The 27676-nt window shown below is 44.9% G+C and overlaps 1 protein-coding gene across 5 annotated transcripts in view; it reads left to right on the top strand.

Annotated features, from left to right (window-relative positions):
* Positions 1-27676, top strand: part of LINGO2 (leucine rich repeat and Ig domain containing 2) — a 5916036-nt gene that overhangs the window by 646466 nt on the left and 5241894 nt on the right. For all 5 annotated transcript variants that reach the window (XM_069630911.1, XM_069630909.1, XM_069630914.1 and 2 more), the window contains exon 3: positions 13889-13977. The gene's annotated coding sequence lies outside the window, so the exon portion shown is untranslated. The remainder of the gene's footprint in view (positions 1-13888; positions 13978-27676) is intronic.

The following is a 27676-nucleotide window of genomic DNA, read 5'->3' on the forward strand; positions in this document are numbered from 1 at the left end:
GTGTTTTCACACGCGATTGTCCTGGGCGCGTGTATTTCAGGGGTGCGCGAGAAGATTCACACGCGATTGGGCCTGGGGGAGTGTGTGCGTGTATTTCAGGGGCTCGCGTGTGTTTTCACACGCGATTGTCCTGGGCGCGTGTATTTCAGGGGTGCGCGAGAAGATTCACACGTGATTGGGCCTGGGGGAGCGTGTGCGTGTATTTCAGGGGTGCGCGTGAAGTTCCACACACGATTGGCCTGGGCGCGTGTATTTCAGGGGCTCGCGGGTGTTTTCACACGCGATTGTCCTGGGCGCGTGTATTTCAGGGGTGCGCGAGAAGATTCACACGCGATTGGGCCTGGGGGAGCATGTGCGTGTATTTCAGGGGCTCACAGGTGTTTTCACACGCGATTGGCCTGGGCGCGTGTATTTCAGGGGTGCGCGAGAAGTTTCACACGCGATCGGGCCTGGGGGAGCATGTGCGTGTATTTCAGGGGCTCGTGGGTGTTTTCACACGCGATTGTCCTGGGCGCGTGTATTTCAGGGGTGCGCAAGAAGTTTCACACGCGATCGGTCCTGGGGGAGCGTGTGCGTGTATTTCAGGGGCTCGCGGGTGTTTTCCCACGCGATTGGGCCTGGGGGAGTGTGTGCGTGTATTCCAGGGGTGCGCGAGAAGTTTCACACGCGTATTGGCTGGGTACGCGAATCCATTGGACCAAAGGCCCTTACAGCGCAGGCGCGTCTGTGACGTGAACTGCACGTCCTAGTATCAGCACTTGTAATAGGTCCTTAGCACGTATACGCGGAAGTGACGTTGGACGTGTGGTCCGGTTTAAAAGGTACGTGTAGGACGTCATTTCCTTGTACGTGCATTTCGTGGAGAGCGAGTGGGTGAAATCTGTACTTCTTGTCGGTTCATACGCGAATTACTTCACAGTGTTTCGAGTTCGTACTCCCTGTTACCTCTGTCAGTTTTTATTTTTTCTCTTTTTCTCTGGACCTGTTCCCTCAGACAGCATTCACTTCTCCTGTAGTCCTGTCACCTCAGACAGCGTACAATTCTTCTTTTGGCGGGGGTGTTGCCAGCGCGTGCGCGCGCACGCGCGTGTACTTCACGAACTTTTTCCAGGCAGACGGTGAGTTGCGCACCTATTTTCCAACAGTGCTTGCCCCGTGTGTCGCGTACCCCTTCAGAGGTCATTGTAGGCTGCGTGTGACACGCATACGTTCATTATTGTGCTTCTGGGTGCCACAGCGTAGTGCGTGTTTTTGTTTCCACGCACGTGGTCTACGAGGGGTCGCTTGCAAGTCATTTTCTGTTATTGGGGTGCCTGTGCTTTGCGTGACCCGTCATCTTTCCCCAGGGGTTCCATTCAGCCTTGGAAGTGCACTAGGGTAAGAATACCATCTAGTACCCTACCCCTTTGACCCCCAATTGCCCAGGACAATACTTCCCTGCTACTCCCATACGCACAGCTACATCAGTGCCATGTCTGGGAGGCGAGCAAGAGGTAAGGGTGGCAAAGGTGGCCGACCCTCAAGAGGTGGGCGTGGTCGGCGCGGTAGGGGACGTGGCCGGGATTTGCAGGCTACCCCTAGCACCCCACGTGTGGAGGACCAGTCAGGGAGACCCATGCCCCCCCACCCCATGGTTGAGGAAAACGTGGCTGAGACCATCGATGCTCAGCCCTTGTTGGACCCGTCCATTGTGGCACCTGACCTGGCACAGGCTGACTCCGAGACTGATTTCCAGGTCCACAAGTCTAGGCCACGGGTGGCCGTGCCAGTCAGTGTCACCAGGCCACGTGTATCAGGGGCAGATATGTCATCTGCTGCCCCAAGTAGGCGGGGTGGGAAGGCTGCAGGGGCAGCTGCAGCTCCGTCCACCCCAGCTCTGACTCTCCCAGCCAGGACAGTGTTGGTCCCAGTCCGTCAGTCTGAGGTTCCCCCTGCCACTATCACACTCGAGCTAATGCCTGCAGGAAGTCAGATGGTCAGTGTGCCATTGCACACTACGACACAGTCCACCGGTGCTCCTGCCCCGAGTGGCCAGAGGGGCATATGCCACTCACAGTCCCCACCACCTCACAAGAGGAAGAGGAAGAGTGCACGTGCACTACAGGCTGATGCCCCAGACACGGCTACACAGTCCGGCAGGCCGAGGAAGCCTAGCTTCAATGATGCCGAACTGAATCAACTTGTGCAGTATGTGTCCGATCATGACGCCGAAATGTTGAGCACTCCAGGGTCTAGGATCACACCTGCTCGCCGTCAGGCACACTGGCAGGCCGTCGCGGACAGCATAAGTTCCCTTGGGTTTATGAGGCGCACAGCTACTGAGTGCTACAAGCGATGGAATGACCTGAAGCGCAGGGCAAAGAGTAAGCTGGCCTCAAGTCATGCCGCAACTCTGGTGACTGGAGGTGGGTCTCCAGTAGAGGACATTGAGCTCACTCCACATGAGAATGTCGCTGGGACCTACGTCACAGAGGAGCAGATCCAAGGTGTGGGAGAACTTCCAGATTACGAGGCATTGTCCGGTGAGTGCACATGCATGTGTGTGTGATCCATGTGTACGTTGCATGTGGGAGGGGTCCAGGGTGGGTGCCAGGTCAGGGTGTGTGTGCCTGAGTGGTTTGGGTCACCCATGTGCTTCATCCTATGCATTTTGCCCCCCGGGATTTGGGTATTGCAGTGTCCCTTCTGGCCACAGCAGGCATTTGCCACTATATTGCGCCAGTTGACCTTGAAGTGGCAACATGCAACAACATTGTTCCGTATTTCGCTGTGCACGTTCTGGCTGATTGTAGGAATACCCCCAGTTCTATTGCACATCACTCTGCCCTATTCTCACAAATATGACATGCCTATGGTACATGCCAACTGTGGGATGGCACTGCTAGCCAGCATGCATCTGATGTGTTGCCCTTCCATCTTGGTGTCATCAGTGTCTGACATTTACCTCCCCTTCCAACTCAGTGACAGTGCATGCATGGGAGGGACATAGTCATGTGGGACATGTGTCTATCAAGTACATTTCCTGTAGCTTGTCTGGCCTATTTGTGTGCCATGGTGCTAATGCCTGTTTCCATTTTCTGTCTTTCATGTTTTTTCAGAGGATGACGCACTTGATGCTGTTGAGGGTGAGGAGATGGTGCTCACCCAGGAGGGATCTCTGACACGTCCGAGCACGAGTGGGGGACGTGGTGTGTTGGTGGGTGAGAACCCACTCTTGCTGCAGGGCATTCTCTCCCGGGCTGTATATGGGTGCACCTCCCCAGAACTCTTTTCAAGTGTTGATTCGGATGAGACCCATGTGGATTCGCAGGTATGTGTTCATGGAAGGGATACTGTTCTGTCTGACCCACCTGCACCAGGGGTAGAGCCCACAATGGGGATGTCAGTGTTGGTAGGTGCGCCTGTGGTGGTTACGGATGCAGGGCTACACTCCGCAACATCTGATCCTGTTCCTGGGCCAGCAGATCAGAGGGGAAATGCAGTCCTGCAGCCTCAGGCCGTGCCGACACAGCGAGGCGCAGTTCGCCTTGCCCCAGGCAGGTGTGGTGCCCGCCAACACGGTGGCCGTCCGCCACCTGGCAATACCGTATGGGAGCAATCCATATATGGTATGGCCAACCAACAGGCAGCATCATCAGAAATGATTGCTCAAGCCATGGACAGGGTGGCCACTTCCATTGTCCCCCCAGAAAGGCAGAGGGAGCTACTAGAGCAGGCAACAGCCTCCATTTGCCAATCAGTAAGGGAGGACATGTTGGCGTCCAACAGGGACAGACAGGCGGCCCTGGACAATCTGAGGGAATCAATTTCTCTAGATGCCCAGGGACAGAGGGAAGCCCTGAGGGGGGAGGTCCAGCACCTCAGGCAGACTCTACTGGACCTTGAGGCTTCCACTGTCACCAGGACAGAACAGCTGCTGGAGCGCGTCACCCGTACGCTCTCGGCAGAGATGCAGGCAACTCGTGCGGAGGTCCGGGCAACACGTCGGGTGTTGCATGGGGATCTCCGCACCATATCCCTCCAGAACGAGGCCTTCAACACCCGCATGCTTGCTGCAATGGAGGACCACACCAGGGCTTTGCATGGGCTGCCTCCCATAGCACCACCACCTCCTGTGGCAGCAGCAGAGGTCGAGGAGAGCGAATCCAGCAGTGATTCTCCCACAAATTAGTAGCCGTGCAGGCCATGAGTCCATGGAGGTGTTTTATTTTCGCAACATTCACCCAGGTGGCTGTTGGTGAGCATCCTGTCCTCGGACCTCCTGGGTGGCCTCCCCCACCCCCCCTGGCCCCCACATGGCCATTTTTGATTTTTGCTTTTTGATTTTTGAGGTGCAGTGTGTTGCCTTGTGTGGCTCCCGTGGGCTTCCACTGTGTTCCGTTGGGCACATGCAGGCTTGTCCTGAGTTTGGGTTAGATGCTTGGGTTTGTGAGACACACACCCCTCCTGCTTCCCGTTTCCATGGGCTTGCAAAGGGTGTGCCCAAGTGACAGTGAATTACACAGTGACGTTGGACTCCCATGAGCTATGTGGCCAGTCTGTAGTCAATACTGTATATACATTCCTAGTGCATATTGTAGTAGTATTGTACACTGCATGGTGTATTGATGTGTGCTTGTGCTTCCATGTCTCCCTCCTAATTTGCAGGGTCAGTCCTCATGTCTTCACAAGCCCGTCTACTTTGGAGATGGAGTTCATGTTGTTAGCAGTGCACTCGCAGATGTGGCTGGCACCAACACTGTACAGTAAGAGGTGGTTGATGTGCTGGCATCATCAGGTTGTAGGTCAACGTATCCTTTAGTATTTGTTGTTATTTATACATGTATGTGGGCATACTGTATGTGGGCAGTTTCCATTTGGGACACTGTACTCTGTGGCACTTGTGTAATGTTTGGGGTATGAATTTGTTTGCTCTCACATTGCATGACATGCCATGGTGGAGATGAGTGTGGGCCTGTTGGCAGGTGCCCCTCACTGCTGGGGGGTGGGGGTGCAGGGGGACATGGATGGGGGCCTGGGGTGGAGGTGTTGGGTGACATGGCACTGTTGTCATGTACTATCTTTGATGGTGGTAGTGATATTGGCATCATTGAAGTGTGTCTTTTGATGACACAGCATTGGTGGTGTTTGTGTAGGTAGGGTGGCACACAATGGTACACTTCCAGTTGTACAGTCTCAGGCTGGTATGGTTGTGACAGGTGACTCTCCATTGAGGCATCATCTTTGTCAGAATGAGTCATCATTGATTGTCAGCTGGTATGTGCCAGGGCTGTGCCCACTCCACAGGGGTGTGATTTTATGTGAAGTAATCAGCCACCAGCTGCGTGCGGGCTGCCTCCCCCCGTGCCCTTTCCCCTCCCATGCGCAGCGGGCGTGCATGTGGTTGGGGATGTGGGGGCACCACCATGTCCACGGCCAGGCCCCGGCGTGTTGCAACGTTGTGCAGGACACATGCTGCCACTATGATCCTGCACACTACTGGGGGAGCATATAGCAGCTGCCCGCCAGAACGGTCAAGGGAGCGAAAGCGTGACTTGAGCACTCCGAATGTGCGTTCCACTATGCCCCGGGTTGCAATGTGGGCTGTGTTGTATCTTACCTGGGGTGGCGTGGTGGGGTTCCGAATTGGCGTCATCATGTGGGTGCTGAGAGGGTAGGCACTGTCCCCTGGGGAGGTGGTGATGGGTATCATTAGTGGGGTTGTGACGTTACTCAGTATCTGACATGCATGCACGCACAGTGGCATTTATACTCACCGAGCAGCCATGTATCGCCATGCCGCCCAGCCTCTATGTCCCGGTTTAGGGTAGACATTCTGTAGATGAAGCTGTCGTGGGTTGAGCCTGGATAGTTTGCATATATTGAGGTGATGATTCCCTTGGCATCACATACTACCTGGACGTTGATGGAATGCCAGTGCTTGCAGTTTCTATAGATGTGCTCAGTTGCCCTGGGGGGACGTAGAGCCACATGGGTGCAATCAATGGCGCCTAGCACTTTGGGGAATTGTGCCACCCTGTAGTATTCCTGTGCGACAGCCTGCCTTTCTGCAGGTGTTCTGGGCAGGTACATGTGCCTGCGGACTGATGGGCGTGCAGTGATGATGGCCAAGACCTGGTGTAGGCAGCGTGACTGGGTGGCCTGTGACACCCCCCCCACTATGGCACTTGTCCGCTGAAATGATCCAGTGGCCAAGAAGTGCAGTACATTGAGGACCTTCTCCAGGGGGCTGAGGGCTTGGGAGCAAAGGGTGGGTGATGTGAGGTCATCCTCCCACTCACTGACCAGGTCGAGTATAATGTGAGGTGGAAACCTGTACCTCCCATACACCTGGTCATCAGGCATCCCGAAAAGGCTGGTTCTGGGTGTGAAAATTCTGGCCCGGACTATCCTCCTCCTCCTGCGATATCCCACGGCCACTGCTGCTAGGAACGGTATATTCATCCTGGCGCCTGAGCTTGTTTGTTGTTTGCGCGCACTTTTATGCTGTGCGGGTCAACGTGCGCCTGCTTCCTGCTGGCGTACGTGCTTCCGGATTGGCCACGTTCGATTCCATGAATACGTGTTGTAGGCGAGCGTGTAGGACTTCCCGCGCACCCCTGAAATACACGCGCCCAGGCCAATCGCGTGTGGAACTTCTCGCACACCCCTGAAATACACGCGCCCAGGCTAATCGCGTGTAGAACCACCCGCAGGCCCCTGTAATACACGCACCCCGCTCCCCCAGGCCCCATCGCGTGTTAAACCACCCGCAGGCCCCTGAAATACACACACCCCGCTCCCCCAGGCCCCATCGCGTGTGAAACCACCCGCAGGCCCCTGAAATACACGCACCCCGCTCCCCCAGGCCCCATCGCGTGTGAAACCACCCGCAGGCCCCTGAAATACACGCACCCCGCTTCCCCAGGCCGCATCGCGTGTGAAACCACCCGCAGGCCCCTGAAATACACGCACCCCGCTCCCCCAGGCCCCATTGCGTGTGAAACTTCTCCCGCACCCCTGTTATACACGCACCCAGCCAAAACGCGTGTGAATCTTCTCGCGCACCCCTGATGTACACGCGCCCAGCCAAAACGTGTGTGAAACCACCCGCAGGCCCCTGAAATACACGCACCCCGCTCCCCCAGGCCCCATCGTGTGTGAAACCACCCGCAGGCCCCTGTAATACACGCACCCCGCTCCCCCAGGCCCCATCGCGTGTGAAACCACCCGCAGGCCCCTGAAATACACGCACCCCGCACCCCCGGGCCCCATCGCGTGTGAAACTTCTCCCGCACCCCTGTTATACACGCACCCAGCCAAAACACGTGTGAATCTTCTCGCGCACCCCTGATGTACACGCACCCAGCCAAAACGCATGTGAAACTTCTCGCGCACCCCTGATATACACGCACCCAGCCAAAACGCGTGTGAAACTTCTTGCGCACCCCTGATGTACACGTGCCCAGCCAAAACGCGTGTGAAACTTCTTGCGCACCCCTGATGTACACGCGCCCAGCCAAATCGCGTGTGGAACTTCCCGCGCACCCCTGAAATACACGCACGCAGCCCAATTGCGTGTGGTACTTCTCGCGCACACCTGAAATACACGCACACGCTCCCCCAGGCCCGATCGCGTGTGAAACCACCCGCGAGCCCATGAAATACACGCGCCCAGGCCAATCGCGTGTGGAACTTCTCGCGCACCCCTGATTTACACGCACACGCTCCCCCAGGTCGCGTGTGTTACTTCTCGCACTGGTACAGGGTTGGCGCAGCCCTTTGCGATGGTTTTGCGATCTTGATGGCTTTTCCTTGCGCGAGGGCGTTCTTGGGGGCGTAACTGGCGCTGCTGCAGGGTCGCTGCGATACCCTGCGCCACGGCTTGTTTTGGTGGATTAATCCATGAATATGATGTGCGCTGAAATTGATTTTATCGCACGCGGCTGGCGCAGACATTCGCACGGGAACACTCTGCGCCAGCCGCGTGCGATACTTTTGACTGTATTTCCATGAATCGGCCTGATTGTTGGAGAACCCTCTTGGTAGTTGTTTAGGTTCTATTCTACCGCTAAGGACATTTCAGGTACATACTGCAACCTCCTGTCAACCTGAACAGAATTCTCATGCTTGTCAAAGTAAAACCTTTTGGCGCAGAAAGCCAATATAGAAAGATACATATCGCCTGCAATACTCCTAAATCTGGCACTTTACTGGGCTTTTCCGTTTGAGAGTCTCAGCTACCCTTAAAGGTCTAATGTATTGTTCAACATCTCCCATTATCCTTTGCTTTCAAAGCAGATTTACCAGAAATGGAGTAATGTTGATGAGATGGAGGCTTGCTCGGCAGATTCTCAAACTGAAAGTGTAAAAGAGCAAATGCTTTCTCGTTTTGCACTGCTCTATACTTGGGGAGCAATCAATGTTATGTTGTACCCACTTTTCAGATGCCTGTAATATGTAAAATAGTCTATGACCATTGATCATTAGATGAGAGAGTCAGAGGATTGTGTACTGTTTCCCTTTCATGAGTTTACTTTGTAAAGTTTTGCTTTATTGCAATGAGACGTTGCTTACATACCTATCCATAGCCGGCATATAATACACCAGTCTAGCACTCTCTCTTTTTCTCTGTCCCTTGTACCTTGTAAGGGACCAGATGATTGGGCTGCATGGTCTACAATTATGTTGGCTATACTCTTTGTTTTGTTAAATATTAGTGTTTGTGCATGCTATGACTTTTCCATTGTACTCTTGTAAGAACGATGTCGTTATTTTTAACCGGAACTAGATCCTTTCAAAAATGGAAACAAATATCTTGAGATGGTGTGTGTACTAGGCAAAAGAAGCTCTACTAACTTGGAACTCTGTCAAATGTTTTTTACAAAATGCATTTCTTAATATCATCACCTGTATATAACATAGTCATAATAAGAATGTTAGACTTATCCTTTTAAGCAAAACAGTGTATAGAAACCTAGAATAACCAACATCAATGATTGTCTGGTGCCAGTTTGCCATTCCAAGATAGTTTGGTTTAGTCATACTGTTCTATTAAAATACCTTTATGAGAATGGGGAAGGGGGAACATTGCACCAATGAGGGCTCCCGGCTGCTTTGCAAAAATCAAAAGAGCATGTTGGGAACTTAAGAATGACCACAGGTCGAGCTTACTTGCTTGAATCTCCAAGTGCCTAACGCAAACATAGCTTTATGTACATTTTTAACAGCAGTTACACGTATTTATTCATTTGAAAGCCCAACTATTTGGATGCTTAAATACGATAGTCCTGTCAAGTCAGTCCATTGCGTGTGAGGACCACACAGCTTCTGGTTTCCTGGAGTTGGGAGCATCACAGCAGTGTATGTGCTGGGTCTCAGGGCAAGAATGGCTGTACACATGCCTAGGCATCAATGCCAACGCAACCTCATAGAATCCAATATACCGGATGTGGATAACCGGGTAGAGAAAAGAGGGACATAGTCAGAAAAATGCATTTACCGGGTGACAGAACTGTGCATATAAAGGTTTCATGTACCTTGTTCAAGTCTGTGTTTGTAAAAAGACAACATTAATGCTGTAACAACTGTGTTTTGCTTCAAGATAGACAACACACATTTCACCACCTGCTCCACAAAAACAGAATGTGGGCTGTTGAATTAATTCATCAAATAATTCATTAAGAAACCAGAAAGATAATAAGATAAGAGCTTGATTAGCTGCATCTGACAAACATTGCACTCATTAGGATAACCTGCATGCTATAACAGAAACAAGGACCTCTCTTTTGAACTGCTTGTTTCTGGAACAAAACCAGCAGTGTCAAACTCAACCAGAGAGGGGGATGACTTAGATTCAAAAGCATCTCTCGAGGGACACACCATTGAATCAATGAAAATAATTAGTGTAATGTTACACATTGGTAACTGGTGGATACGTTAAGTGACTAGTAAATGAGAAAGCAAAATGAACCAGCCTGAAATCACTTATTAGTGTTGGAAAGGGTTTTCCATCCCTTGAAATGTTTTAAAGTAATAAGTCAAATTGTACATTTTACTCCAATAATCACAGACAACATCTTTATAAAAGCCACTGGCTGGTAAACCTGGTATTGTCTGGGCTTTCATTCCTTCATAGGAACAGGTAACTGTGCAAAATGTGGTGTAGAATGGTGCAAACAGTGTGGAATTGTTTGAGGAACAATGCTTCGCCAAGCCACAAAACCACAAACAAATGTTGACATTTGATGAAATCCGCGAAAAGGAGTGCAGTGTCCTAATTTCATGTGCCCAGTGCTGTCAGGAGGGTCCTAACAGGTGAGTGTGCAAATGTGGTGCAGAGTGGTGAAACGGTGTGGAATTGTATAGAGAACCTACATGAAGCTGCAAAACCCATCCACACAATGTTCACTTTTGCTGAAATCCGTGGAAAGGGGTGGTGTGTCCAAATGTCATATAGGCAGTAATGTCCAGAGGGTCCTAACAGAGTACTGTGCACAATTTGATGCACATTTGTGAAACAATGTGGAATTGTAAAGTGAACATACGTGAAGCCACAAACTCCCACCCAGATGTTCTCTTTTGCTGAAATTCGGGAAAGGGGTGGGGTGTCCAGATGTCATGTAGCCGTAATGTCTGCAAGGTCTTAACAGGTGACTGTTCCACATTTAGTGTAGATTGGAGAAATTGTGTGGAATTGTATAGGGAACATACGGGAAGCCACAAACCCACAACCCAAATTTGCCCTTTTGCTGAAATCCAGGGAAAGCAGTGGGGTTTCTAGATGTCATGTAGCCAGTAATGTCCGAAGGGTCCTAACAGGTGACTGTGCAATATTTGGTGCTGATTAGTGAACCAGTGTGGATTTGTATACGGAGAAACATATGTGAAACCACAAACCTGCAAACCCACACCTACATGTTCTATTGTGCTGAAATCCAGGAAAGGTGGTGGGGTGTCCATATGTCACGTAACTAGTAATGTCCAGAGCGTCCTGACAGGTTACTGTCCAAAATGTGGTATAGATTGTTGAAACAGTGTGGAATTGTATAGGGAACATATGCAAAGCGACAAACCCACAAACCCAGAGACTTTTACTGAAACCTGGAGAAGTAGTACGGTGTCAAAATGTCATGTAGCCAGTAATGTCTGTCAGGTTCTTACAGGTGACTGTGCAAAACCTGGTTCAGATTGGTGAAATAGTGTGGAATCATACTGGGAACATATGCAATGCCGCAGACCCACAAAGCCACACATTTTCACTTTTACGAATACAGATAGGATTAATATAAAATGATTTATGCAAACAGATGAAATATTACAATACGTCATTGACCAGACTACAAAGCATGCACAGAATATTTTCCTTGCAGCTAACACGTCTACCCATCGGAAATGGTGCACTCCATAGAAACAATGGATGTAAAGTGGACATATCTGTATTTCTGCAATACCATCACTGAAACAGGGCCTGATAGTTACCACTACCATAGTGAGGAAAATGTCAGTATCAATTGCACCATCTTAAAATAGTAAACCTTTTGCAAGAACTGGATCATAAATTACCACTTTAGGTTGTGATTAGTTTTGTTGTTGCAATGTTAGCTAGACTCGTGAAAATATGTGATCTGTAGTTTAATAATGATTATATCCCAGAGTAGTGATCAGAGTCTTGTGGAACTACCCCACTGGACAATCTCCAGGTTATCCGATCCAGTAGGACCTGCAAAACCAGTATACACCACAAATTGTCCAAGGTCAAGGAACGCCATCGCCACTGCCCCAGCGTCACTGGCAGCATGGCTGTCTCAACGGTGCTCCCTTTCATCATGAAAGCATTGTGCTGACAGACATGCTACAAGCACCGCATGGCTCTCAGCCAGGCACTGGCATACTGAGAGGAAACACTGAGCCGACCGCCATGATGACAGTGCCGCCGCATGGCTCTAATGGCAGCATGCCCTTTCTTTATGGCAGAGCTATGCCAACAAGAAATGCAGCCACGGCTTTCAGCGTGGTGCTCTCTCTTCACTGGAGCGCAGTATGACGTTGCCTGGGCTGCACCTGACCGACGCAGTCTAGGCATAAAAATGGACTCACCACCTACCCCTACTTCTCAGCTTCTTATCTAAGCACCAGTGTCATCCTGCCTAGGCCACACCTCACAGATGTGGCCTGGGCATGTGAAATCAACCACCCCTTCCACCAATACTTACCTTGTTAGGGTAGCAGTAGCAGAGGGCCCTTATTGCCTGCATTCTTCGCCGGGCCTCACCTTGAAGACGCAGCCATTCTGCTATTTAATAATAATAATAATAATAATAATAATAATAATAATAATAATAATAATAATAATAATGATAATAATAATAATAATAATAATTTGGCACTTGTATAGCGCTACGAACCCTCAGGTATCTGAGCGCTGCTTATTATTACCCACGGTGTGTGGTGCTCATTTATCGATCTCGGAAGGATGAAAGGCTGAGTTTGGCCACACCCCTTCTTTCTCATCATGTTTGGATGTAGTTGCAGGAATTAGCCCATTCCCAGCAACAACTCCAGGCTAATTTCCTTCATTTTATGGACATACTAGCTTTATATAACACACCCTTGGTTTGTACCGGGAGTTATGGGCCCTGTAGACCGTGTTAAATTCCCTTGCTGCACTCAGGCCTTTAACTTAGTCTTCGGGGCCCATAACTCCCAGTACCACCCTCGGGCTAGGTGTGTAAAGCTTAATAGTAGATTGGTTTCGGTTTCAGATATTGAACATGATTTACGACAAGAATCCCTGTAATGGTGTGTTCCAGGCAACTGTGATATTTTATGGGACATTTTTGTGTGTCGTCTAGTGCTCTGAATGCTTGTCCTCTTCCTTCACAAATGTTGGCTTTTGCTTGAAAATAGTTGTTTAATGGTATGGTTACTTTCTCCATATGTATTTGCTCAGTCACATGTTCACCCATCGTCACTGCAGTGTTTACCTTGCTTTACTATCCTACCATGTTAGACTATTTCGCTTTTAGTTCTGTGGTGATGATCTTTAGTTAATCAGCTTCTGGTGATAGCATCTTTCTCTCAAAATAGGGAAACTGAAGTCACTGCTGAAGGGAAGCCTTCTCTTGCTCTCCTCTGTTAGAGCACATTGCTTTGCAATGTGATGGGCCTATTGAAGGGGCTTCAGGAGCCTGATCCAACCCACTGTCCTTGTGTTCGACACCTTTCATCTAAACAAATAGGTTATTGTTGTGTTCTTAATGGCATTTGGTAAAACTAAGTTTTGAAAGGTGTTATTGTGTGAATGGGCGAAATCAACCTTCAGATTTACTGTCCTGCTAAGACATTATGGTGTTCGTGTGCTTGTGAAGTTTCTTCTAACACTAACACATTCCTAACATTACACTTGATGCTTCTTCCCATGACTGAAAAATCTTGTGTTGGAGGTAGTTTGGTAATCTCCTCCAAGAACTTTGCCAAACTCAATGGCTTTTAATGGGTCACCACTCCTCTGAAACCAGATTAATAAGCCCTAATTGTGCTAAGCAACTATATTTCCAGATTTCACTATTTGCAAGTGGGTACAATGTTTGAAAATCCTTTAAGGACCATAAACTCCCTTCTGGGATCAAGTGATCTAGCACCATTCTGTCGGCTTCTTGTTTAATCAGTGATATGTTCTCTCTCACAGTTTAGCCTTTGTCCATCCCCACTTTTTTCCCACTGCTTAACCCAGTATCAAAGGTAGCCATGCAATTTATTGTTTTGCCTTTGTGTATGTTATTGGGGTAACATTAATCTCTGTACTGAGTCCATTTTTCTCAATGTGTTTGCATGTTGTCACCCATAGCTACTGAGGTCATAGCCACCAGCACGCTTTTGACATGTAAATCTTTTTTCGTTTCCACAGTCTACCTCAAGCTACATGAGCCTTGCATATTGCAGGTATCGGCTTGGATATACCCAAATTGACTGGAATTGAACTTGCTCGATACAAAGGTAAGGAACACCTATGCTATAACTGAATGTAATGGCCTCAATGTCCAATCTCACACATATGAATGGTGCTGTAAGGTATTGCTTAAGTCAAAGTTGGTAAACTGAAATTATTCTTTAAATGAAACCGCAGCATTAAAGAAACCAGTTCTGGCAACAGTCAGAATGAGATTCATCAGTTAACAGTCCAAAATCTAGCCCACACAATCAAAGCAATGTTTGCATCTGGGCTTTGGCTCTCATCGTAATATTTAACAGTGGTGTTCAGCGTTAAAATGTTGGCTGCTCATGAGGCCACCTACACAAATCAAAAGTCCCCATGGAAGATGAAGAACAAAACTGCGAAGGAAAAATAGTATTACTGTAGACTTATTATTGGAAATTTTAATTTGATTTGAAGGTCAATGCAAAATAAAACCCAATAGAACTGCAAAGGTTATTTTAAGTCACAATATTACATGTCAAAATGAGAGATACCACCATCAGTGCATGGAGATGGCTGAGTTTTGGTTGAGTGGGGAAGACAGTGTTTATAAATTTGGGTGGCTATTTAAGGTGAAACCTGGGTGCATAGACATGTTTCCCAAATTATATTGCTAATCATTTTTGACTCGATGGATGGATTTGGATGACTTTTTTTCCCAATACAATGTTGTCCTGGGTGCACCTAAATTGGACATTTTGAGAAAAGTGTGTTAGAGGAGAAAAAGTGCATCTATTAAACACCCATCTTGGAAAAACCAGTGGATGGATTTGGACCAAATAAGTATCAACTTGGGCTCAAGGAGTCACAGATGTGTCGTTTGATGGTTTGAGGTAAATCAGTCTAGTAGTTATTAACATATTCGATGGATAGTTGGGTTCTCCCACATCCCAAAATGGATTTATATATGTCCCATGGTGCTTTGCAGCAGAGAGACTTTTTAGAAATGAAAACCTGTCATTTCTTTTCTTGATGTAAGTGAGTTCCGTGGTAATACTGAGGGAACCCGAAAATGTATAATGATCAAATTGCTTTTTGGAAGAGGTAAAGGGGCTAAAGGTGGAAGGGGGAAAGAGAACACATATGAAGTGGAGGTGTTGGGGGGGCAAGGGTGGCCGCTTGGATAGAAAATGTTTAGCATATTGGGGAATTCCGGTGGTATCTCGCAAAATTACCGCTGTAACTTTGCAAGAGGTGCTTAGAAAAGGAAATGCTTCACACCACCCGAATAGTAAATGGGTGTAATGTGAGATGGTTAGGGAGGGAAAACACAATGGAGAGGAATGGTGGACCAAGAAAAGAGGAGGTAGACACATGGTTCGAGCCACTGACTGCAGGGAAGGCTTTTTATGTTTTAAGTGTTTTTCTGTTACCATGGGAATCATCAAACATTACCTTACTTTGGGAATCAGCGTACTTGGGGATGATTACTGGGACACTTTCATGGGAATAGAAAGAGGTGGAAAAAGTTACTTGCTCAGTATTTCATAACTGCGCAGATCACATTTACTAGGTTGTGGGCAATGGGTCTTTAGGAAGGAACTGTGCAAAATGTACAATGGACACACCCATGTCCACTGGTGTACAATACACAGCCGTGGCCAATGGACCCTGAGACCATCGTCCATGGCTAGTGCACCACTGCAAAGGAACAAAGGGCATTAGATCCCGAGGTTACAGGCTTTGGCCCTTGTCACAGTCCAGTGGCCTTTCCTCTTTTAAAATCATAGGTGCAACATTTACAGTGCCATTGCTGAAGGACATGACTAGTGGGCCGCCGAAGAAACTTTAGTATAACAAAAGCCATGAGATTCAGTGGAAAAACATTAGATAAGAGAGTTAGGGGCTCAGATTGATCACAAACATGCCCTTGAATTTCAGCTGGTGTGGGAAGTGATGATCATTTTAACTCTCCCTCCTCGGCCCCCATCACAAACCCATACACACATTTATGATCTCTCAGAAGGGATTCACCGTGGCATATAAAATGACATCATGTGGACATAAATGGGGAGGGGGCTCTGATTTAAGATGGTCATCAGTTCCCACACCAGGTTAATTTCAAGGGTGTTGTTGCAATATAACTAATCACCATAAAACGTGCTTTGTTTCACTGAATCCATATCATTATATTTATTGTAATATGAACTACATTTTCCTGCCTGCCAGCCATTACCTATTCATCAACTATATCATTTGGAGTTAATGAAATATTATCCTTCATTTGTTCGTATGTGTGACTTTTCCTCGCTTATACTTTTCTTTCTTGGTGCGTGAATGGCACACTGCAGATTTCAGCTGTATTCAACTTGCAGCACAGTGTCCACTCCTCCAAACTTGTTTAAGCATCTGGCTCTCAACTCAACAGGGCGAAGGTGGAGTTGTGTATGGTAGCAGGACCTGCCTTAGCACCGGCATCGCCCTGGGTGAAACAAAATTTGGCGTCCCCTCCACCCTCTGAATAAAGTGTGGGGACTCCATCCCCCCGCGTGTACCCTCGACTTGAGCCCTGGTAAAGCCACTACACAACATGCGCACACTATCCACATGCATACAGTCACCATCCACACACATTGAAAGTAAAGCCCCCTACACAACATGTGCAAATCATCCACATATATACATTAAAAGTATATCGCCCTACACATCATGCACACACCATCCATATACATACTTTAAAAGTAAACCCCCCTACACAACATGCGCACACCATCCACATACATACTTTAAAAGTAAAGCCCCCTACACAACATGCGCACACCATCCACACACATACTTTAAAAGTAAAGCCCTCTACACAACATGCGCACACCATTCACATACATACATACATACATACATACTCTAAAAGTAAAGCCCCCTACACAACATGCACACACCATCCACATACATGCATACATTAAAAGTAAAGCCCCTACACAACATGCGCACACCATCCACATACATACATACTCTAAAAGTAAAGCCCCCTACACAACATGCGCACACGATCCACATACATACATACATTAAAAGTAAAGCCCCTACACAATATGCACACAGCATCCACATACAAACTTTAAAAGTAAAGCCCCTACACAACATGCGCACACCATCCACATACATACTTTAAAAGTAAAGCCCCTACACAACATGCGCACACCGTCCACATACATACTTTAAAAGTAAAGCCCCCTACACAACATGCGCACACCATCCACACACATTCTCCGTCGGACACCTGAGGGGCCTGACACGTCACCAAGGTGCACCTCGAGATCCCAGGTGCACCTTGGTGACAGTAAGGGCGCCCAGCACCTCTTGATGCACCGAAAAAAAATCAGAAAAAAAAATCCAGTGTGGCGCAATACTGAGTACTCTCGGTGGTGGGTCGCCCTACCTTGAGACGGTGAGGTAGGGCACCCCGGGCGGTCGCCCAGCTCGCCCTGGCCTAAGGCCGTCCCTGATGGTAAGCGCTGCTACCATTTGTATTGGAAAGTCTGGTCAATGTAGTTTAACTTTCAGGCGTTCATGAACCAACACTCACTAAGGTGAGCACCAATTGGAAATGGGAGTGCTTCTGAAGCAGCACATTTCATTGCTGGCGGGTGCTTCACATTTCAGAGACGCTCCGTACCACATTCCCGAAGAAATGTGTCAGACCTGCATGAAAAGTACAGAGGCTGATTATTTCATAGGTTCTCACCAAGTTCCTTTGTTTTTATAATGGACATTTGTTAAATAAGTAGGCAGAGCACTGTCTTATTGTTCTCATATTTTCTTTCAATCCTAATAGTATGTGACTCATACTGCATTTTAGATTATAACAAGTATCATAACGTTTGAACACAGGCTTCTATTTAACATGTCAAACTTTCTTTATATGCAACCTGTTATACCGTTCTCTTATGTTTGTAGTATTTTTGTTCATGTTGCTGAATGTATGGCTTCGGGGGGGGAGGGGCAGGAAAAAACCTTGTGTCCACTTAGGGAATGTATGCCTTACTCAGCATAATTCTTTTAAATGTTGAGATGTGGGATTAGTAAAAGATATGGCTTAACAGCAATGGGTGAGGCTACTTTTTCTGTATGTTCTGCAGTCGAAGTGTCAAGGAAGTATGTGGTGGCACATGCTTGGTTTTCTTTGTTTTTTAAGGTTAGAGAATCAGTGGCAGCTTTTTTTAGAGTCGGGGGAGATAAAGTGCTTTGTACAATCCAATTTGCTGTTGAGTCATCTTTGTTTTTATAAAAAGTGGATGGGTGTTTTTGGTACATGTAAAGGAGCTACAAGATGAACTCAGAGTGTACCACAGTTTGATTCACTACTTCTGTCCAAATGGACTAGCTATGTGGATCAAATGAACTATGTTACCCCTTTTTTGTTTAAATCTTGCCAGTGTGGGTGCTCAAACTTTTCCCACACCCTTGAGCACATATGCCTAATGAGTAGAGTCTGGTGACACACGTAGGCACATGTCCAGGCATGTCTGTTGTAGTGGCTGTGGTGGACATATCAGTATTTGGACTCTGTGTTTTAGAGCTGTCAAATGAGGGAGAGTTGTCTTGTGATGTTGGTGTTGGAGTGTGTATCAGGTGATAATGTCCCCATACATAATGTCCCCAGGAAAAGCCATTGTCAACATTATATATGATGACTTTATGTATGTGGACGGGTTGCAGGGAAGTCCCCTGCTCCCTTTTAAAAAGAAAATGAATTTGGGGGTTGCAGGGGTGTCCACCGCATGATCAATGTAATAATAGCTGCACAAAAAACAGTGACTTTTTTGTCAGGAGACATTTTTGTGGGGACATTATTACATGAAACTGTTGGAGTGTAAGTGAGTTTGGGCTTATTGTTAGTGAGAGTTTGATTAGGCACAGTTGTGTGTGTACATACGAGTACTAGGTTTATCCTCTGTAGTTATGATGTTTGTGCTGGTAGTGGTTGTAGTATGGGTAGTGGTTTATTCTTCTTTGCCAATATCACTTGTAGACACAGGTATACCTGAAAGACATAGAGCCTGATTCATTGGATTTCTTGCACGGTTCAAAGTGAATTTGCACTGATGAAAATGGCTTTGCACTGCCAACACAAACCCTGAAACCCCTTGAATGAGAAGTTAACATATTGGTATTTACACTGTGTAGGTGTTTGGTCTGAATTGTTGCATTTTAACTTATTCTTATTGTCACTGTGTAATTGTTAATGTTTTGTTTGTTCTAGTGTACATACTAATATCTTCCTTGCTTTCTACTAATGCTAAGTGACACTGATATATGTTGGTTTCGATAAAGTGATTAATTACCTCAGCTACGATGTATGGTCAGTTTTCCCACTTTTTCAATAATTATTTTTCTTCTGTTGGTAATCTGTATGTACCTGCTGTACTTCTTGGTATTACTGTTGGTCTTCGCTAAATGGCTTCTCTTGGGTGGTTCTTTCACTGAAGCTTTGGTCTTCTCTGGGTGGCTGCATATTAACTTCATGGGTGAGGCAATGCTAAGTGTGGCCACAACTTTGAGATAGATATAAACTTATTGGCGCTCTGTAAAAGGTAATTGTTTGAGCTGTTTTAAGTACGACAACGTTGTTCCCTATTGGCCCTAGTTAACATAGATATATTTTGCTTTTATTATATTGTTTTGTTTCCTCAGTTATGATGTATTGTCAATATTCCCACTTTTCAAATAGTTATTTATTTATTTATTTATTTATTTATTTATTTTAGTCTCTATGCTGTACATACGTGCTGTATTTATTGATGTTTCTATATGTCTTTAGTGTTTCTGTTTTCTTTGCATCTTTTTGGAATAATGGCACTTGCATGGTTCTTTTGGCAGGTTGTTGGACTTTTCTGGGAGTCTTCTCCAGTGTGGTAGTTTGGTAGGGGTTGGCTGCGGCACAGACATGGCGCTTATTCTGAAAACAGATATAGCTATATGCTGTTGAGTTGTGTTGCTTATGGTGTTACTTAATTTCATTAATATAATCGAGGTGTTCATGTACATTTTATATTAATTTATTTTGGGCAACCATTCATTTGTTAATTTGCAATGATGAATACTTACTTTCTTTTCTATCAATGTGTTTATTCGGAAGACACATCCATTAAACAAGTACAAGGTGCACATTCATAAAATATACACACATTAGCACACAACAAATATACCATTGTTGTGATACATTACTTGGAAATCCAGTCCAACAAATAAACAGCATACTAAAACAGATTAAATCCGTTCACAGGACAGTCAAAACACACATTCTAAAATAAATAGCTCTTTTTTAAAAAATAACGACAGCAGGGCCCCAGCAACCTTAGGGGAGTTTGCAGATAATAGAAACAATAGAGCAGAGTGATGTTTTCTCAGATTAAAATGTCTAAAAACTGGGTGGATTATAGCATTTCTAATATCCTTGTGAGATGGACAAAACAAGATAAAATGCTTTAGACCTGTCACCAGGTCTCTGCACACTGAGCAACTCTCCAAATCTAAAAAAAAACCCTTTCAGCTTGCAGTGTTGTCCCTCAAAAATAGACCGCTTAACTGGGCACGGCTGATCAGGCATTGGTCCACCTTTTTTTCAAACTAAACGTGAGATAAGGCTGAGTACGACCCACCCGGCTAATAACAGTATGGGCTCTATTCGTTAGAATGGACATTGCCCTGCATTCCCGCTTCTCAATAACTACTGATGCGAACAGACACTTGTAATGCTACAAGTGCACGTAGGGCAACAGCATGCCCGGAGGAAAAAGTATATAAGTATCGGTTACAATCAAAAATGGACTTATAAAAGAGAGCCACAGAAGGTTGTACCAGTTGTCCCTAGCCAATAGCGACTTGATGATAAAACGTGTTAAACCTGCATTCTCATCTGACAGAGACATAACCAAAAAAGGATTGGTGCTGACATCCATTGGTCCTCTAAAAAGCCCACTCCAAAATCCTTATGGACAGCAAAACTGGGAGCAGACCCCAGAAGTCCCAACAAACGTTTAAAACATGTGTTTTCCACTATCTGTAAACCTGGCATTTTTGAAAAGCCCCAAAGGGGGGGATCCACACAGGACTGAAGACTTTTTTTGTATCCCATAAACATTTAGTATCAGGCCCACTAGTTGAGTAGGGCACTGAGCCATACAACGGGATAGCACTCCCAAATATTGAATTAACTTCAGTTGTTGCTTGCTAAGATGGGCTTGACCCATCACTGCCACCAAAAAGCAGACACCTAGATAGGCAAAATCAACCGGATGACCGCTCTATTGCAAACCATAGGGTTCATTTTCATATACCTCTTCTCCAGCACACACCATCACAGCAGACTTCACAGTATTGATCTTCAGATCCAAATTGTTCATTAAAACAGAATAGGCATTCATTGGTTTCTGAAGAGCCATTGGCATTCTGGCAATCAATGCTGTGTTGTCGGCATAGGCTAGGGTTTGAAAAGCCCTGCAACCCACCCTTGGGGAATCAGCTAGGCAGTCCACTAAGGGATTGTGTATACCATTGATACACAAAGTAAAAAGGACCAGAGCAAGGATACAGCCCTGGTCGACCCCCAGGCCAACATCAAATCAAGCCATACATTGCCCCTCAGGCCCACTTCCCACACACACACATGGTTTCCACTAGGGAGTTCCTGCAACACAGTCAGGATCTCAATAGGGCACATCATGGACCCAAGCAAGACCCAAAACTTGGACCTATTCATGTTGTCAATGGTAGGGCTCAAGTCCATGAATGCCTCACCCCTGCAAAAAAAACAGTTTGTCAGCAATACCTTCAACTTCAGTGCCTGTTCCATACTTCCCACCCCTGGTCTAAAGCAGTGTTGTATGTAGCAAAGAATAGCATGTTTCCAAATGCCAAGTCTTAAGATGCCACAATAACACTCTCCCAAGAGGCAATGGGGTCTGTACAAAAAAAGTGGGCTTGCGAAAGTGGGCTTGCAGGCCCCCTTTTTTAAAAATAGGAAAATGATGCAGACTTCCAGGAAAGTGGATATTGGCCTGTCTCTAAAAAAGGTATTGAATGCCATGGTTAGACAGGGTTCCCAAACGTCACCCTGATCATTGAAAAAGTCAGTTGGAATATTATCCTGGCCAGGGGCGTGAATACATGCTTGCTTAACGATGGCTGAAGACACCCCCTCAAGCGTAAAATGTAATGAAGAACTGCGGTTTGAGCAAGGCAAAGAAGGGTTTATACCATAAAACAGGCTAGAGAAGTGCACCACTCAAGCCTGTGCATGCACATGAGTTCCCTTTGTCCTATTTACAGTCCTATTAACCGGCCCCCGTACACAAATTCCCCAAATTGTTTGAAATCATGAGTGAAAACAACCTACAATAAAGTTTTCCCACGCGTCCTCATCCAACTCGATTTCCTTTTTTCCAACATTACACAGTACTTTGCTCTTGCCTGGATGTTGTCACTTTTGCAACGGGCTGGGGATTTTAAGGCCACCGGGAGAGAGCGTTTAGCAGAGACACACGCTTCATTTAACCAACCCTTCTTGTTGGCCCTCACCTTCCTCTTATTTTTTTGCACAAAACCCTTCAAGAACATCCCAATTAATTCCACAAAACTGGATGCTACATACAAGATATGACCAGAATTATCTAGAATGGTCATAATACGTGGGCATTGCTCAGTCACAATTTTGTGATGCAGGCTGGAGTCCCCAATTCTAGCCCAGCTAATTACCCTGTTGGACATCAAGTCAATCTCTTCTAGAATTGTAACGTTAGTGGCAGCTTTCCTTTCTGCACCCACAATCCCCAAAGATGTTGACTAATAGGTTAATGATCGCCACAGGGATCCCCTAATACTTCAAATTCCAAAATCCTATCCCAAATTGCTTACTATATTAAGGTTTGTGCTCAGTTTTTTTGACTCCCTCCATTTTCAGAATTGCTGTCTCTCGGAACCTGTGTTTTGTCATTGATTCTATAATGTACTCACCATCTATTGTTTGTAATCACATTATAGTGATGTGTAAAATATTTCCACACGTTTGCGTCACATTCCCATTAGTTTTCAACATTTCCAATCGCTTCACTTACAAAATATGCCAAGTTATCTCAAAGGGATTCTTGGCATTCCATTTTGTTCCCAAGTTTGTATCAGGTCTTTTTGTGAGCTGCTGCAAACCCCTGGTCTTCCACCGCAGAAAAGAAACTGTGTTTATGTGTACTTTGTTAACTTGAAGCTGTGGATATGTATGTACTGAAGTTATATTTTACTGTAATGTGTCTTCTTACTTGCACTCACTAACATACTTGTTTATTTAACTAATGAGATTGCATGTTTTCGTTACTATTTATTGTAATTATTGTATGTACTAAGTTCTTAGTCCATTATATTGGGCTAAACGGTAAGTAGTATAGAATTAGAGTCATATCTAAATTACCTATGTAATAGAATTTAGCGTTCCAGTTATTAACTTGAATTCATCTTCATATTTTTGATCAGTTTCACTATTTACTTGTGCAACAGATTACAAAGGAAAGATGTTCTATTATGTTTTGCATTTCTTTTAGCTTTTAATGTACTAAATCAATGGCAATGCGTGTTGTGCATCTTCCTCCTTTACCAATCTCTGCTGTTATATTGTCCTGATCCTTTTTTCAGTGTTCTCTCTGTAATGTAATAGGAAACATGTGTTTTTTTAACATGTGCTTCAATTGTTTATTGTGTATTGTAATTAGAACTTAAGCAGCTATTTCTGTGTGAGGACGGATGGTAGGTACTTGCCTGAGCTTGGATACAGGATTTCCTGAGGAAGATGTTGCTGTATTGTGGCAGATGACATTCCAGCAAAGATGTATATGTTAATACATGTATGTGTTATACTTCCTCATGTATGCCTATTTTTTTCTTTGCTGATGGCTACTAGTTTGTTTTGGTCTATTTCATATTACATTGTTCTCCAGATGCATATGACATTTGATGAGTCACATTAGTCAATCTAATTTTCTCTTGGTGGGATCTTGGTGAGGATAGGAATGGATCTCTGCATTCAAGTTTGTGTTTTAGCTAAAATGATGGTGCAAAATCATGTATATCTTTCCAAATTTGCTGTAATTTTTCCACTATATCTTTAGAAGTGTCAGATTTATAAATTAAAGTATTTTCATGGTTGATATGTTTCAACGTGTGAATATTTCCTAGTGGTACCTTCCATAATGTGTTTTTGTTAGAAGAGGATATCGTTTGATGGAGTGTGAGATCATAGATGGGTGATGTGATTGGATGGGTTGGAACACTCAAGTAAACTATTGCAATGTTTTGATTAGTTGATGTTTGACAGTAGCGTAATTGATTCATACATTTTAGAGTACGTTATGTTGCAGTGTTCTGTCGAGATACATGTCTTTTGCTAGGCAATATTATGTGTTGGGTTGAGGAGAAAAGGGCTGGCCTGCAGATGTGCCGTTTATTGGCTGCAAAGTTGTTCAAAAGTATCATGTCTTCATATTTCTCCGTTCTTCAATTACCACAATATCTGTTAAAGTTGCATATTTATAAGTGAAAGTGAAAGTATGTTCCATTATGCAGTGTTTGGGTGCAATGTGTTGGAATCTATTTACAAGCAACTTACACAATCTTGTTTTTGTTATGAGATGATGTGTTTTGGTGGGGTGTTTATGCATAATGGGAATGACATGGCTGGGTGGGGTCAGAACACACACGTTGTCTATTGTGTTACATTTAATATTCTATTGCTATGTGTTGTGCATGTTTGTTTTTTCGTGACGTGCATACTACTTGTTGGTATATTTTAGCTTAACTTGTGCAGCTGAAACACATTTCATTACAGTGCCAAATTAGTTTATCTAATTGTGTTACAAGATGGTGTGGTTGGTTTTCTTTATGTCAGAGGATTGGATTTTGGCTGTGGGTGAGTGAGGTCTGCGTGAGAAGAGGGACGGGTCTGGGGAGTCACTAATATTCAGCTATAATGATGAACCAAAGTGGTATACGTCTTTACATGTTTGTGTTTATTCAGCCAATATGCTGTATAACTGTGACATATCGGATTTTAATTGGCACATTTGGAAATCAAACTTTTTTTTCTCTGAGATAATGAGTTTGCATGGGCCATATCTGAATGATGTGAGTGGTGGGTGTAAGGTTTGCCTGTTGTTAGGCAAATAAGGAGTACCAAAGTGACATGTTTGTGTTTTCAAGTTAGTTTATGCAAGTGATTTTGGTTTGTTTGTGGTTTCTTTTATGAACTGTTCATCTTATTTTTTGCCATTGGGCATTAAGGCCTGATTATGCACAGGAGTTTGACCTACCGGGACCAGTGTTAATACCTGCATCTCAGAAGAATTCAGGCGTATCGTACTTGCTGTAAAATAAAAAAATACGAACATTTTTTGTATGTGTAAATGTTGCACGTATCACGCTTCTGTTAAATTTGAATGAATGCTTAGTTTATGTTTTGATGTAATATGATTTCTTGTCTCTCTGGATGTTCATACTCTCGGCTGCAATTTATATACCTGACAGTGGAACGTTTTAGATTATGTGTGTGTTTTGTTGGTTATGAGGGGACAAGTTTGCATTGGAGCATGGGTATTGGCTTATTACTCAAATTCTGCACATTATCACCATTTTATGTTTATTTGTTGCCTCGCTTGCACACTGTCATGGATTTAATATGTTGTTCCAACATGCCTTCCAAGGCACGCACCAAAAGGTGTTTGGTCTAGCATGGAGCTTGCAGGCTAGATAATGTTTGTGTGTGTGTGTGTGTGTGTGTGTATATATATATGTGTGTGTGTGTAGTTGTTATAATGTGCAGTTTCTAAAGTGTGTGTGACCCAGCCTACATATCTACACACATGTTCCAATCCAATTGTGATGCTTGTGAATGTTTTTCCATGTTCAGAACAAACCTAATTTATTTTGGTCCGCCATCATTGTGATACACACTTAATTTTGTTTTGCTCTTGTTCCTTGCAGTACATTTGTTACATGCTGGCTGTGCTTTTATGGTAGTGTGGGTTAAGAGGGTCAAACGTCCTTTCAATCATTCCTCTGCTCCTACTGTTCAAGTTCACATGGTATATTCTTAATTTCATTTGTCCCTCTTCACCTACAAATGCATGTGTGTGTGCGTGTATAATGATATAAACTGTCTTTCTTTTGTCCCACACATCTACTGTGCATGTTCCCACAGTATACAATGAATAGCATGCGTCTCTTTACAGTTATTGCTCATACATAAAAACGTCAATAAATGTTACAGCCCTTAAAAAATGAATGTCTCAAATTCGGCTGATGCACTTTTTGAAAAAGTATATTGACATTGAACACTGCCATTATTCACACGCTTTGAAAGTACATGCACACATAATACCGAAAAACAATAAGCATAAATGGTATGACAATAATATGCATACATGCCAGAAACAGCACATAATGCACCCAAGCTTTATACTTGCAATTAATTGAGACAAAAAGAAAACTCATGTAAAACACATTACACATAAACACAATATGCACATACAGTATCCTATAATATACACATGCACATACAACATAAACCATGCATACAGTTTGTTTGGAATGCATACACAGAACACACGTATTCACATTCGATGTAAATTGAATGTACACATACACAAAGACAGTCTCAGAAACACGCACAAAAACACAAACAGACACACACGTGCTGTCCATCATTTCTTTTTTACAAAGAAATGTGTGGAATAAACACATTTTTAAAAAGGCCTTAATTTAACAAAAATATTTAAAAATCTGAGGTCTACAAACACTGGAAAGCAAATGTTAAGTTAAAAGAACATGCTTCAGGGGTACTTTATGTGCAGTTCACAAATATTTTGAATGACAGTGTAGGGTACACACACACCGGAGACAATATTGTGAAAATGTGAACTCTACATATATTAAGAACATAAATAATACAATACAGTCAATGGAGTAACAAAACATTTGGTGGACCCCTGCAAGCCATGCTGAGGGCCCCCCCAACTCAGTAACAAATCACGCATTGCGCCACACTCTGGGCCTGCCTAGATTACCACGCTTGCGCAATACGAACAAACGTGATGCTGCAGGGGTACAGCGCACACTGCACTAGGAGAAATATATAAATATGTGTTTTAATGCATTATACAGCACACTTTCTGAGAAAAATTGGCTAAAAGGCCAGAACATTTGTAATTGTTTTGTAGGGTAACACCAATCTAAAAATCCAATAATCCAATACATGCAAGTCATCTACAGTGCACAGGAACATTAATGTTTTAATTCATAAAATGCTTTGCTACTAAAAAAGCCATGCCATAATGAAATCATGTCCAACTGGCTGCACATTGTAGACCAGTCTAGACATGTAATAACATATGAAAGTAAAGCACGCCAGGCCACATTTAAAAATACCTAGACTGGTTGTAGCAAAATGCCAGTCAAAGCAATAACACTTATCGTGGTGACTTTTTCACAGATGCCCAGAAAAATATACAATGCTGCAGTAAGAATCAGCTAAGCTGGCAGCACACAAAGGCCAGTCTAGCCAGGTAATTGCACTTAGCAGGACTGCTTTATCACAGATGCCCAGTTATTAAAAGGTCAAGCCAAACTAAGAAGTTACTTGACTGGCTGCACCAAAATGCCTCTCTAGCCATTAATACAACATAGCAAGCCTGCTTAGCCTGGACATGGATGACTATTACAATTTATCACACAATACCC

The sequence above is a fragment of the Ambystoma mexicanum genome, chromosome 6q (genome assembly GCF_040938575.1).
Source record: "Ambystoma mexicanum isolate Mex_15411 chromosome 6q, UKY_AmexF1_1, whole genome shotgun sequence".
Lineage (NCBI taxonomy): Eukaryota > Metazoa > Chordata > Amphibia > Caudata > Ambystomatidae > Ambystoma > Ambystoma mexicanum.